The sequence below is a fragment of the Pelophylax lessonae genome, assembly GCF_965119305.1.
Source record: "Pelophylax lessonae genome assembly, chromosome: 3".
NCBI lineage: Eukaryota > Metazoa > Chordata > Amphibia > Anura > Ranidae > Pelophylax > Pelophylax lessonae.
The window spans coordinates 102578573-102591351 of NC_138770.1; the positions used below are offsets into that span (position 1 = coordinate 102578573).

A 12779-nucleotide genomic window follows, 5' to 3' on the forward strand; every position below is an offset into this window, starting at 1 on the left:
CAGTGTGGCTCTTGGCTTCCAGGCACAACAGACGCAGCACAGCATGGCAACGTCTCACCTGGCATGTGGAATAGGTTCTGGGCATCTTGGGCGACGCAGCAGAAGAGACGGTAGCAGCAGAAAAGGAGGAGTCAGCTGAGGAGGAGAGGGAGGATGGAGTAGTAGGAGGAGGAGAAGAAGAGGCAGGCCTGCATGCAATCCGTGGCGGTAAAACCAAATCTACACGGGTGCCACGGTTTACATGCTTGACGGCCGTCAGAAGGTTCACCCAGTGGGCAGTAAAAGTTTAATACCTTCCCTGCCTGTGTTTGCTAGACCATGTGTCTGTGGTCAGATGTATCTTGGCACCGACACTGTGTGCCAGAGATACATTCACTTGCTGCTGAACATGGCCATACAGCTCTGGAATGCCCTTCTGCAAGAAATATTTGCTGCCTAGAACCTTCAATTGTGGTGTTCCATTGGCCACAAATTTCTGAAAGGCCTCCGAGTCCACCAGTTGATATGGCAGTAGTTGGCGGGCTATCAGTTCTGACAAGCCAGCAGTCAAACGTTGGGCAAGAGGGTTAACTGGCGTCATCATTTTTTTAGGCTCCAACATTTGGGCCACGGAAGCCTGCCTTTTTCCAGAACAATGTGAGGATGGCATGATGGAAGGTGGAGTGGAGGACAATTGTGAGGAGAAGGAGAAGAGGCTGGACGGTGAGAGCCTGGAGTGTGGCTTTGTGGGTTCTGACAGTGTTGCTCCCACTGGGGTCGGTGATGGGAGTCCAGGTGCCTTCTTAAGGCGGTCATCCCTAAGTGAGTGTTGGGCTTACAGCGACTTATGCGTTGACTGCAAAGGCTGCAGATGGCAACACTGTTGTCAGCAGCCGAGACACATTAAAAAAAGCCCACACTGCAGAGCCATGTGCCGGTGTCCTGTGAGCGCCAGATGTGATTGTACATGGTTGATGGCTCGCTCCTGATACATTTGCAGTCTGCTTTCTCCCTCCTGTGCAATGCAAGTTCCGCCTGCTTCTCCTCCCTATCTGCTGGTCCATCTCTCCCTCTGAACTCCCCTCCTTTTCCTCTCTTGTGGCCACCCATGTGACGTCCATAGACACGTCATCATCCACGTCACCTTCCCCACCACTAACATTCGAGATCTCGAAGTAGGCAGCAACAGCGGGGACCAACCTCCTTGAACTGATCTGGGTACTGTCGTCAGACTGCTGAGTGGCGGCTGTTGCTACCTCCTCTTCCTGATCCGATGACAACAATGGCTGCGCATCGCAAATGTCTTGTGATGGATCGGAAAATAATTCCAGTGACTCAAGCGGAGGATATATGGTGGTGGTGTTTGTGGTGGTATCTTTGGGGGTGCACACAGCAGAGAGTGAAGAGGGTGCAGATAGAGAGGATGAGGAGGGTGCAGAAGAGGAAGGCTGAGTGAGCCACTCAACCAAGTCTGGTGCGTCCTTTGACGTAATCGAACGCACCTTCTGAAACTTCACACTTTGGCTCTGGCCTACTGCTCCTGCCCTACCCCTACCACCCCTGCGTAAGGGCCTGCCTCTTCCTCTGCCTGTCATTTTTTAAATTACCCTGTGACAAAAGTCTCTAGAGAAGCGCAGTATATGTGGAACAAGGTATATAACACCCCGCTTCAATCTGTGGTATTGGGGGGGCCACTGGTTTATCACACCAGTTCTACAAAAAATTGGCCAGTAACTGTTGTCACTGTGTGTAGCACAGTTAACGCAGCAAAAGAGGCCACATTTTTGCAGGACTAAAATACATGGTTATAAAAGTATACTGTTAAATAACACCCCGCTTCAATATGTGGTATTGGGGGGCCACTGGTCTATCACACCAGTTGTACAAAAAATTGGCCAGCAAGTTTGGTACTGTGTGTAGCAGAGTTAATGCAGCAAAAGAGGCAATATTGTTGCAGGACACAAATACACTTATAAAAGTATACTCAGATAACACCCCACTTCAATATGTGATATTGGGGGGGGGGGGGGGGGGCACTGGTCTATCACACCAGTTATAATACTTTTTTAAAAGTGCTTTTGTCACTGTTTGTAGTATTGCTGCAGAAACGCTCAACACACAGTGCACAATACAAATCCACTATAATATGCTTTCTATAATAGAAAGTATAAGTGTATTACACCCCTAAATAGTGCACTGCACACCAAAGAATAGTACACCTATACCAAATACCAGTCCTTAAAAGGACTTTTGTGGATCTTAACAGAGCGATCTGTGTCACTGACGATCTGTCCCTGGTGCACACAGCAAACCTCTCCCTACACTGACAAAAAGCAGAATGTGAAATGGCCGCCAGGTCAGGTCTATTTATAAGGTAGGGGGTATGTCCATGTGCTGAAATGTCTCAATTGGCTGTCCCGTTCCACCTGATGGCTGTGTCATGGGTCAAAGTTCTCCCCAATGTAAACTAATATGGCCGCCGCGAACAACGCCATATGTTCGCAAAATCGGCGGGCTGCAAACAAGCAAAGTTCGCAGCGAACTGACCACCGGGCGAACTGCAAGGCCATCTCTAGAGAACAGCCCTGCTCTGTATGAATTGAGGAAATGCCATTTTAACCACATAATGACCGCCCACCGCAGTTTTACTGCGGCAGGCAGCCGCTCCTGGGCAAAGCACTGTTATACTACGTCACTAACTCAGGAGACTCTAGGGGGCAAACACGTTCCCGCCCTGCTCGTTAGCTGAGGAGCCAGTGCCTGTGACCGGCGGCTCCGATGGCCGCCAGCCACTCGCGATTTCCCGCAGCTGAGAGAGAACAGATGGCTGATGTAAACACAGCCGTCTGTCATTCTCCCTGAAGTGATCACAGAGGCTATGTGATCCTGCTATATAGAATCGCATGTCTCTGTGATTATTTCACTAGCCACGCCCCCAAAAATTAGAATCACGCCCCTAGGGACACATTTAACCCCTTGATCACACATACTGTTAACCCCTTCCCTGCCAGTGTCATTTTTACAGTAACAGTGCATATTTTTAGCACTGATTACTGTAGTAATGTCACTGGTACCCCCAAAAGTGTCAAAAATGCCAGTTAGGGGTCTGATCTATCCGCCGCAATGTCGCAGTCCCGCAAAAAGAAATTGCGGATCGCCGCCATTACTAGTAAAAAAAAAAAACATAAAAATTACATAAATCTTTCCTGTAGTTAGTAAATGCAATAACTTTTGCGCAAACCAATAAAAATACGCTTATTACGATTTTTTTTTACCAAAAATATGTAGCAGAAAACAAATTGGCCTAAAATGTTAAAAAAATTCGATTTTTACAATTTTTTTTTTTTTTTTTATATGAAAGAATGTGAAAAATATTGTAATTTTTTCAAAATTGTCGCTCTTTTTTTGTTTCTAGCGCAAAAAATAAAAATCGCACAGGTGATCAAATACCGCCAAAAGAAAGCTCTATTTGTGGGAAAAAAAGGACATCAATTTTATTTAGGCACAGCGTCACATACCTGCGCAATTGTCTGTTAAAAGTAAGGCAGTGCCGAATCGCAAAATAGGGCCTGGTCATTGAGCAGTCAAATCCTCCAGGGCTAATGTGGTTAACCGATTCCGGACCACCCACCGCTGATTTACTGCGGCATGGTGGCCCTCCTCCGCGAAATGACGTAGACCTACATTGGTCGTGTGCCTCCTGCAGCTAGGGGGCGAGCGTTCGCCGCCAGTGGCAAACTCCCGCCCCCCACTCGGGACTCCAATGCACCGGGCAGGCGGCTTCAATTGCCACCCACGATCGCTCCCCGCTGAGAGAGAAGGACAGTCAGGTATTGTAAACACAGCAGACCGTTCTTCTCCCTGGAATGATCACAGAGCGCCTGTGATCCTTCTATATAGGATCACAGGTCTCTCTGATCATTTCACAAGCCCCTCCCCCACAGTTAGAGACACTCCCCTAGGCTCACATTTAACCCCTTGATCACCCACAGTGTTAACCCCTTTCCTGCCAGTGTCATTATTACAGTAACAGTGCATATTTTTAGCACTGATTATTGTAGTAATATCACTTGTCCTCCGAAAAGTGTCACAAATGTCAGTTAGGGGTCCGATCTGTCCGATGCAATGTCGCAGTCCCGCTAAAAATTGTAGATTGCCGCCATTACTAGTAAAAAAAAAAAAAAAAACAATAAAAATGACAAATCTTTCCTGTAGTTTGTAGACGCGATAACTTTTGTGCAAACCAATCAAAATATGTTTATTGCGATTTTTTTTTTTTACACAAATATGTAGCAGAAAACAAATTGGCCTAAAATGTTTTTTTTTTTTTTTTGGAATATTATATAGCAGAAAGTGAAAAATATTGTTTTGTTTTTTTTTTTGAATTTTTGCTATTTTTTTGTTTATAGCGCAAAAAAACGGAAAATTGTATCATACTTACCGTAATTTTCCTTTCCTGGTGCCTATCCATGGCAGCATACTAGTGATAGAGCTCCGCCTCGACTCCACCTACAGGATCAGTGAATAGCATAAATTAAAAGGTATAGCCCCCCCCATCATTCTCCGTAAATAGGAAAACCGAGGGAGGGATAGTATGCTGCCATGGATAGGCACCAGGAAAGGAAAATTACGGTAAGTATGATACAATTTTCCGTTTTCCTGGTGCCTCCATGGCAGCATACTAGTGATAAATAACTAGCTTACACGGGTGGGATAATGCTTAATCAAAAAATAAAGTTTAATTAGACAAAGACATTGCTGCTTGAACAACTCGTCTTCCAAATTCAACCGTCGTTAGGGCCCCTGGATCAACTCTATAGTGTCTGAGAAACGTGTGCTGTGACGACCAAGATGCCGCCCTGCATATTGTCTCCAATGAGACGTTTGCTCTCGTTGCCCATGAAGTTGACACTGCCCTTGTTGAGTGTGCGTTCACTCTGGAAGGAACATCCATGTTTTGTGCAGTATAGGCCTTTTGAATGGTCTTGACTACCCAGGATGCCAAGGTCCTTTTTGAGGCTTCCTTTCCTCTGTTTTTACCCCAAGGAATCACGAAAAGCTTTTCCGAGTTCCTGAAGGCTGCTGTCATTTCCAGATAGGCTTTTAATATCTTGGGAACATCTAGTTCCTGACACGAATCTGAGAAGACTGGTAATGCCCATGGTTCACTTAAGTTGTCTGGTGTAGTCACTTTCGGAGTAAAACCTCGAAGAGGCCGTAGCTCCACTCTGTCAGGAAAAAACGATATATGCTCCTCCCCTATTCCTAGGGAGTGCAAGTCTGAAATTCTTTTGCCGGAAGTGATCGCCACTAGAAAAACTGTCTTCAAAGTCAGGTTCCATAGCGAAATTTGCTCCACCGGCACAAAAGGGTGTTTGGACAGCATCTCCAGAATCAGAGGAAGGTCCCACTGAGGAAAGGGACTTCTACTTGGAGGACGAATCTTAAGAACTCCTCTGAGAAAGGTGATTACCAGCGGATTATCTGCCCATCTGATGCTGGTTGCCGCTGAAATCGCTGACACCTGAACTTTAAGTGTACTCAAGCCGAGACCCCTGTCTAGGCCAGACTGAAGGAAGGCCAATACATTTGAAACAGAAGGCGTGATGGGATCAAATTCTTCTGTTTCCGCGTAGGACACAAACCTATTCCAGATCTTAGCATATACGGAATTGGTTGCTGGCTTTCTGGCTTTGAGGAGAGTATTGATGACTTGCTGGGAGCATCCTAAGGATTCAAACCGCCTCCTCTCAACAGCCATATTCGAAGGTTCAGAGTCTGTGGTCTTGGATGGAACCTCCCCCCCTGTGATAGTAGGTGAGGAAAGGGGGGAATCTTGATCGGGGAGCATACGCTCATGCGTAGGGCCAATGGAAACCAAGGCCTCTTCGGCCAATACGGAAGGATTGCCAGTATCTGTACTGGTTCCCTCGTCAATCTCAGTAAGAACCTGTGAATTAGGGGACGTGGTGGAAAGGCGTAGCCTGTCGTGAACCGCCATGGGCAGGACAGAGCATCCACTTCCTCCGCTTGCGGGTAAGGGAGACGTGAGAAGAAACTCGGGAGCTTGGAGTTCTCTGGAGTTGCAAATAGATCCACTTGTGGGAGATCCCATAGGCTGAGGATCTGCTGAAAAATGTGCGGATGTATTGCCCATTCGTTGGTGTCCTCGAAGTCTCTTGATAAATGATCCGCCACTGTGTTCAATCTGCCTGGTAGATAGGCTGCTCTGAGGGCCACCAGATTCCTTTCTGCCCAGATCATAATGGGCTCTACTTCCCTCAGGAGGGTCCTGCTGCGGGTTCCTCCCTGCTTCTGGATGTATGAAACCGCTGCCCTGTTGTCTAGGCGTAGTAGGACCCTCTGCGCCCTCACCTGAGGAGCTAGTGAGGTTAGTGCCATGAACGCCGCCCTCAGCTCCAGAATGTTGGAAACCAAGCCTTTCACCGGAAAGGACCATCTCCCCTGAATCTGTATTGTTTTGCAATGCGCTCCCCATCCCTGGCTGCTCGCATCCGATGTGATCATGGTCCAGGAATGAGAACCCAGATGGTGAGGTTTGGCGAGATTCTCCGGATCTGTCCACCAATGAAGGCCTCTGCGCATTATCGATGTTATCTGGATCGTTTGCGAGAGTTGACGTGTGCGCCACTGGGACAGGAATCCCGACTGAAAGAACCTCAGGTGCCAATGTGACCATGGCACTAGAGGGATGCAGGAAGACATTGAGCCGATCAGACTCATACATTGTGAAGCTGACATGTAGTCCCTTCCTATGGCATGAAGTGTCTTTTAAATTATTGCTGTTGCCTTCATTTGGGGTAGAGAGACCGTGCCTCTGGCCGTGTTGAATTCTGCCCCTAAGTATACCATCACCTGGGTTGGAGATAGTTGACTCTTCTGCCGATTTACTAACCACCCTAGATCCTTCAGGGTTTGTAGTAGAATGTCCCTGTGGAGAATCAATTTCCGTGGACAGTCGGCTAGGAGGAGGATATCGTCCAGGTAATGATATACTCTTAATCCTTTCTCCCTTAGGGGGGCAAGGGCCGATATCAAGACCTTTGTGAAGACTCTTGGGGATGTGCACAGGCCGAAAGGCAGAGCTTGAAATTGTAGGTGGACATGACCTACTGCGAACCTTAGATATTTTTGGAAGGCGGGAAGTATAGGAATGTGTAGGTAGGCATCTTGCAGATCCACAGATATCAACCAATCCATAGGCTGTACTGTTTGGATTATTGTCTGTAAAGACTCCATCTTGAATCTTTCCAGATGAATATAGCGGTTTAGACCTTTCAAATCTATAACCGGCCTCCAACCCCCTGTCTTCTTCTCCACCAGGAACAGGGTTGAATAGAAACCTGTGAAGCGTTCCCCATAGGGTACCGGTACCGCCGCTTGTTGAAGTTGAAGTGAAACTAGAAAGTCCTTTAAGGCCTGTGCCTTCTGTGGGGATGATGGTAGTGTCGTCTTTTTGTAAGTCGCCCGAGGTGGTTGCTGTTGGAATGTCCAGAAGTGACCGTAACGGATGGTAGAAAGGACCCAAGGGTCCTGGCATTTTGTCATCCAATTTGGTAAGAAGTGGCGAAGTCGGGCTCCCACTGGATCGGTCACTTCTTTTCTGGCGTCAAAAGGACTTTGTCTCCCCTTGTGGGGTAGTGAGATTTTTATTTTTTCTGGATGCAAGAAAGGAAGACTGGGTACCTTTCCAGGGCCTCTTATTGTCCCTGAATGGACGGGTCTGTCTGTAGCCTCTAGAATTTGACTGGCGGAACCTTGAGAGGAAACCCCTTGTTCTGCGTTCCTTCCTATCTTGTGGAAGAATACCAGTCTTTCCTCCAGTGACCCTGGAAATGGCCTTCTCCAATCTTTCACCAAATAGCGATTTACCATCAAAAGGTATTTTGCACCAGCTCTGCTTTGATGCCAAGTCAGCCGTCCAAGGCCTCAACCATAGTGCCCTCTTAGCCATCACTGAGTGGAGCATTGAACGAGAGGCGCACCTAATTGTGTCAATGGCGGCTTCTCCCACGAAGTCTGCCGCTAACTTCAATTCCTCAAGTGACTTGATAATATCCTCTTTAGGGACATCCTGTCGCAGAGCTGTCTCAACGTTGTCAGTCCAGGAATGAATGGCACTTGAGACTGAAGTCAGCGCAATAGCGGGCTTACAAGCTGCCCCTGCGGCCAGATAGCCTCTTTTTAGGTCAAGATCAATGCGCCTATCCAATGGATCTTTAAATGAAGTTGAATCTTCCATTGGAAGGGTCATGTTCTTCGCTAGACGCACCACCGCTGCATCCACTACTGGCATGGAGGATAAGGCTTGTATTCCTTCTTCCGGCAACGGATAAAATTTATTCACTCTGTTGAAGGAGAATTTTTTATCTGTCTTACTCCATTCATTCTCAATCACTTCCCTTATTTCTCCCATTAAAGGGAAAGCGACTTGTTTCCTCTTGAGGAAAGGGAAATATGACTTTGACTTAGGCCGGGGTTCCGCTGGTTCATCCCAGGCGATGGCCTGCTTAACCGCCTGAATAAACGGCTGAACTAAAGCAAAGTTGAAACCTGAAGGCTCTTCTTCATCTGAAGATTTGTCCGAATGTTCCTCCGAGGAAGGATCTCTAGTGGCTGGAACTGCGCTAACAGTGATAGCGGAAGGACCTGCGATCACCGGATCCGATTCCTGTGGCTGAGAAGCCTGTGGTATAGGACGAGCTGGGATGGTGGACATCAGCTCTGAAATTGAGTCCTTCATTGTTTGTTTAAGTAGATCAACTACTTGGCGGCTCTCCGTGTCACAACTGGCCGCATAATCCCTGAGACAGTCTTTACAGACCAGCTTTCTCGGGAGGGGTTCCGCGCCACAAGACCAGCACTTTTTTCTCGAAGAATAATGTGGTGAAGGAGAGCGATAACGGCTTCTGGATCTTGATCTCTCTGGGTATCTTGAGGAATGTGACCTGCGATCAGGACTGTGGTCATCCCGTCTTCCCGATGACTTTTGAGATCTCTTCGATGGTACTGGACTATGACAAACCAAAAATAATGGATGTCAATGGCGCACTCTTTTTTTTTTTTTTTTTAATACTCACGAAAAGTTGGTCCCATACCTATTACGGTCAGGTGGATCTTGGTTTCGTGAGGAATGACTCATGGTAAGGGCAAAAGGATCAGCTGAAAAAGGAAAAATTATAAAAGAAAAACATGTATACAAATATATATATACATATATATATAAAGGAAAGGTAAGAACGACAGCCTGAAATTACCTACCGAGCGAGAGCAAACAAAAGAGGTCTGCAGGGCAAGGCTAGCTGAAACCGAAGACACTACCACTCTAAACTTCCTGCCTTAAATACCTCAAGCTCCACCTCCACCTGAACCAAGGTACCAATAGGATACAGGAAAGCCTTTAATCGGATCCCCCCCTTTTCTTTTTTTTTTTTTTTTTTAGTACCGCCTCTTTAAGGGAACAGCCAAGTATGCTGTCCCTAATCCATTGCCAAATTTAACCTCCCCAGTCTGTTTCCTGATATAATCATTTGTAAAAATGTACTTGTTTTAAATTATCATTAATCTATATTTTATTTGTCCTTTTCCCCTTTTTTTTTTTTTTTTTCAAGACCACGGCAAAATGGCCGCCGTGATCTCTACCGCGCATGCGCCGCCGCGAAGTTACTGCGCATGCGCAGCCGCCGCCGCAACCCGACGTGTCGCCGCACCGCTGCTCCCACCGAAAAAATGGCCGCATCGGGAGTCAGTGCGCATGCGCCGACCGTCGCGTCATCACAGCGCGACCGGCGCGAACGAGACACGAGGACGCCACGGCCCCAGGACCTGACATGGAAACCCTCGGCAGAAAGGAAAATAAATGCTAACAAAGGATACAAGGCACAAACCCCAGGTACAGCTTAAATAAAAGCAGGCATATTAAAATGAATAAATAGTGGGAAAATTCTACCTAAAGGGGAGCCAGTACAGGAAACAAACACACCATAGTAGACAAAACAGAAAAGCCAGGACAGACTGCTGATCCTTCTGCCACCATAACTTCCACCTCATATGTAATGATTTCTATATACATACGTATCAACACAAATGTATTTATATATGCATATAAATATATCTTTAGAAAAGACGGCATATTTGTTCCACGTTAGGAAACGCCGTTACTCACAGACCCCGGAAGATCCACAGAAGGGGTTCCCAGTCTTATTAGCGCGTTTAGCGGCCCAAGAACAGGGACTGCACACGGGAGAGGCTGAACCCGGTGGAAGCTGCCTGTTTTCACAGGCAGAGGTAGGGACATACTGCTGCCATCTTCACTGCTCAAGAGGTATGAGGAAAAAAAGGAGAATGATGGGGGGGGCTATACCTTTTAATTTATGCTATTCACTGATCCTGAAGGTGGAGTCGAGGCGGAGCTCTATCACTAGTATGCTGCCATGGAGGCACCAGGAAATAAAAATCTCAGAGGTGAGCAAATACCACCAAAAGAAAGCTCTATTTGTGGGAAAAAAAGGACATCAATTCAATTTGGGTACAGCGTTGCATGACCGTGCAATTGTCCGTAAAATAACGCAGTGCCGAATCGCAAAATATGGCCTGGTCATTAAGGGGGAAAATATTCCGGTCCAGAAGTGGTTACGATCGTTGGGGGGGTGAATGGAAATCAAGATTTATTTATTTTTTTTAATGATTAATCGTGTAAATTTACTGACAGTTGGCAACCCTGCTGGGTACCATGTATCGGTGTTCATAGTTGCCAACATTTGAAAAGAATTTCCAGGGACACTTTACAGCACAACTATCAATTACTTACCACACCCACTTCCCTGAAGTTCCGCCCACTCCACATAACTAAACTCTCAATATAGAGAGAGTTACAGGAAATTATTAAGGGAATTTCAAATTTAAGGCCACAGTAGCAGAGTTGGAATAATTCTCCCATTCAGCTGCACTACTTCTGCGTAACATTTACAGGCAGCCCGATTAACGGGCGCTTCCAGGGACAATATAAATTACCAGGGACAGGCTCCTATTTGCTAGGACTGTCCCAGGAAAAAAGGGACAGTTGGTAAATATGGGTGTTCTCTGTCCCTGAAGCCCCCTGTATTCCTTGTGCCAATATGGTGCAGCATATACATCTACCATTGTCATGTCTATATTCTGCAGCTCCTCAAACACACATGTAGGAGAGGAGGGAGGGAGGGGGGGGGGGGAGGCGCTGATTGGATGTACAAGAAATAGAGAGGGACACATAGGACAGGGAGGGAGGAAGCATTGGGCTCCATACTCGGTGCATGCTGTCAGACTTACACCGTGCGGTGGATGCGCGCTGCTGGGACTTGTAGTTCTGCAATATCGCCCCTCCTGGTGACTGTACGGGAAAACCCAGCCTGAGTCTGTCCCGGAACTACAACTCCCATAATCCTCCGGAGTATCCTCCATACACATCACCACCGGGCACAGCGCCTATCGGAGCAGGCACAGAATGATGGGGGCGGGCACTGGGAGGTGCGGAAGAAGAGCAACAAGGTGATTGGTTGGATACTGGGCCGAGTATCCTAGCAACAGAAGGTAACAGCGCAGAGAGAGCAGGTGAGAGGAGAGCTGAGATATTTTATATATATATACCGACCTTCATTATTAGACTGTGTGTGTGCACCCCTTAACTGTGCCCCCCCCACTACATACATGACCGATACCTGACCCTGATACATACTGTGTGCACCCCTAAACTGTGCCCCCCACTACATACCTGACCCTTATATACTGTGTGCACCCCTAAACTGGGCCCCCCACTACATACTTGACCGATACCTGACCCTGATACATACTGTGTGCACCCCTAAACTGTGCCCCCCATTACATACATGACCCATACCTGACCCTTATATACTGTGTGCACCCCTAAACTGTGCCCCCCACTACATATGTGACCGATACCTGACCCTGATACATACTGTGTGCACCCCTAAACTGTACCCCCATTACATACATGACCGATACCTGACCCTGATACATACTGTGTGCACCCCTAAACTGTACCCCCATTACATACATGACCGATACCTGACCCTGATACATACTGTGTGCACCCCTAAACTGTGTCCCCCACTACATACTTGACCGATACCTGACCCTTATATACTGTGTGCACCTCTAAACTGTGCCCCCCACTACATACATGACCGATACCTGACCCTGATATATACTGTGTGCACCCCTAATCTGTGCCCCCCACTACATACATGACCCATTCCTGACCCTGATATATAATGTGTGCACCCCTACCTAAATTTCCCCCCACTACATATGTAACCGATACCTGACCCTTATATACTATGTACCCCCACTACATAACCAATACCCGACCCTGATATACTGTGTGCACCCTTAAACTGTGCCCCCCACTACATGACCAATACCTGACCCCGATTTACTGTGCGATTCCTAAATTGTGTCCCCCACTACATGACCGATACCTGACCCTGATATACTGTGTGCACCCTTAAACTGTGCCCCCAATTACATGACCTATACCTGACCCTAATTTACTGTGTGCCCCCTAAACTGTGCCCCCAATACATTCATGACCTATAGCTGACCTTGATATACTGTGTGCACCCCCAAAAGGCCCCAACTAGATTCATGACCCATACCTGACCCTGATATATTGAGTGCACTCCTAAACTGCGCTCCCCACTACATTACCAATACTGTGTGCATCCCCACACCACTGCTGTCTTCTACTACCCACAATTTGACTGTTCTCTATTGCTTCTCTA

The 12779-nt window shown here is 47.2% G+C and overlaps 1 protein-coding gene across 1 annotated transcript in view; it reads left to right on the plus strand.

Moving 5' to 3' along the window:
- The first annotated feature begins 11524 nt into the window (after positions 1 to 11524).
- Positions 11525 to 12779, plus strand: part of DRC1 (dynein regulatory complex subunit 1) — a 73242-nt gene continuing 71987 nt past the window's right edge. Inside the window, exon 1 of the mRNA XM_082249331.1 lies at positions 11525 to 11589. The gene's annotated coding sequence lies outside the window, so the exon portion shown is untranslated. The remainder of the gene's footprint in view (positions 11590 to 12779) is intronic.